Genomic DNA, 2449 nt, shown 5'->3' on the forward strand with positions numbered 1-2449 from the left:
AGATGATGGGTACGGTTATGGAGGTTATGGTGATCAAGGGGAGTTTGGGTATTTGCAAAGTCAATCTCAATGGATGGCAAGTGTTGGTGGAATGCCACAACAACAAATTATACCACAACACATTCGGCCAAGACCACAAGGGCCACCAATACAACAACCTATTCCATTGCAACAAGTTCGGCCACAACATGTACAACCACAATTTCAAAGGCCGATTCAATACCCACCGATGCCCCAACAACCAATTGCACCACAAGGGCCTATACCAAGACCAATGGGTCCTATTTGTCCAAGGGGTCGATTGGGTGTTCCAAGAAGGCATCTTAGGGAACAAGCAAGGGGAATAGAGGCACATTTCAGGCCAATCATTACTCAAAACCCTTCACCGGTGGTTATCCCTCACAACAACCAAGGGAGAACTTTTGAAGTAAGAACAAACTCGTTGCAAAGTTTACCGAAGTACAAAGGGTTAGCAACGGAGGAGCCGTATTTCCATTTAGAGGCCTATGACTCAATTTGCAACACTTTTGGGAGTCAAGGTTTTTCGGCCGATGAAGTCAAGTTGGTATTATTTCAGTTTTCTTTGGAGGATAAGGCAAAGAAGTGGTTCTACACTTTGCCTTCGGCATCTATTTACACTTGGGGGGAAATGCAACAAACTTTCTTAGACGAATTCTATACCGCCCAAAAGACCAATGATGCTAGAAAGGGGTTGAGGAGTTTCCAACAACAACATGGTGAGATGTTCCATGAAGCGTTCGAACGATTCAATATGATGATAAAGAATTGCCCTCACCATGGAATCGAATTGTGGGAGTTAATGAATGCCTTTCATGAGGGGTTGAGTGCCGAAGACGCACGCGATTTGATGTCTATCACCGGTGGGACTTTTGGAACAAACTATGAGAATGAAGATTGGGAGTTTTTGGAAAGCATGGCAACTACGTCAAAGAGGAAAGCTCAAGCTTCAAGAAGAGCCCGACCGACCACTACCCGACCGCAAGTGCACGCCATAGATGATGGTAATGTTCAAACCACTAACCAAATATATGATGTTTGTGCTTTGTGTAATGAAATAGGTCATGCGGCTGAAAATTGCCAAGGGATGTTGGACGGGCAATACGAGGAAGTCCATGCGGTTCAAGGTCAAGGTCAAGGAGGAGGTGGTAGGAACTACAACAACATGAATTCTAATACCTACCACCCCGGATTGAGGAACCATCCGAACTTTAGATATGGGAACCCTTCAAATCAAGCGAACCCAAATTTTCAAGGTAGCCAAGGCAATTTTGGTTCACGGCCATCTTACAATAACCAAGGTGGGTACCGAGGCGGAAATAACCAAGGTTATCAAAAGCAATACCAAACGGGTCAAGAACAAGGGGGGCCTTCGGGTGGAAACGAGGTGATGGAGATGCTAAAGAGCATGCAAATGGAGATGCAAAAACGGAACCAACTAGACGAAGTGCGAATGCAAAAAGATGAGGTTCGTGATAAAAGCATCCAATCACTAACAACCCAAATGGGTCAATTAGCAACCGATGTGGCAGAATTGAAGAAAGGAAAGGGTCAACTTCCAAGCGACACTAAGGTAAACCCTTCACATGGTTCGTCACGAGGTAATGTTAATATTAATCATGTTAGTGTTTTAAGAAGTGGGAAAGAATTTAAAGCCAATTTGTCATCCGAATTGGTTGAGGGGGTGGTTGAGGATATCACGGGAATTGAGAGTGATGATGAACTTTCACCGGTTAAACCAAAAGAAACAATTATTAAAAAACCGGGTTTGGGTGAAAGTGAAAAGAATGAAAAAGTTGAGGGTGAACCGAGTCAAGTTCCATTTCCATCGGCCCTACTTGATCCGGGAAAGAAAATTTTTATTGTGTCGAGAGGTCCTCAAAAAGAGGAGATGTGGGATATGTTCAAACAAGTAAAAATAAATCTCCCACTCCTCGATGCAATAAAGCAAGTCCCCGCTTATGCAAAATTCTTAAAAGAATTATGTACACAAAAAAGGCAAAACAAGAAGAAAGTGCCTAAGCGGGTGGATTTGACCGGGCAAGTAAGTGCGGTGTTGAATGGGGAGCTTCCTCCTAAGCTCCAAGATCCGGGCACGCCATTGATTAATGTACAAGTTGGTAATTTTCAAATGGCTAAGGCGTTGCTAGATCTCGGAGCCGGAGTTAGCATTTTACCGGGGGGCTTATACGACCAATATGACTTTGGTCCATTAGCAAGGGTGGAAACGACGGTTGTTTTGGCTGATTTGTCTCATAAGTTGCCTCAGGGTATGGTTGAAAACGTAATTGTAAAAATTGATGAGTTTTATTACCCGGTGGACTTCTTAGTTTTGGATTACTCATCGGCGGACCCTAAACAACAACAAAATATAATTTTGGGTCGGCCATTTTTAAGCACCGCACATGCTATTATTGATTGTATATTTGGT

General features: G+C 43.4%; 1 non-coding gene across 1 annotated transcript; it reads right to left on the reverse strand.

The window, feature by feature from the left end:
- Positions 1-698: 698 nt before the first annotated feature.
- Positions 699-804, reverse strand: LOC118492688. The gene has a single exon (XR_004894690.1). It is a non-coding gene; the product is annotated as a small nucleolar RNA R71 (small nucleolar RNA).
- Between the last annotated feature and the right edge of the window lie 1645 nt (positions 805-2449).

This window comes from Helianthus annuus, chromosome 5, assembly GCF_002127325.2.
Source record: "Helianthus annuus cultivar XRQ/B chromosome 5, HanXRQr2.0-SUNRISE, whole genome shotgun sequence".
NCBI classification, from domain to species: Eukaryota; Viridiplantae; Streptophyta; class Magnoliopsida; order Asterales; family Asteraceae; genus Helianthus; species Helianthus annuus.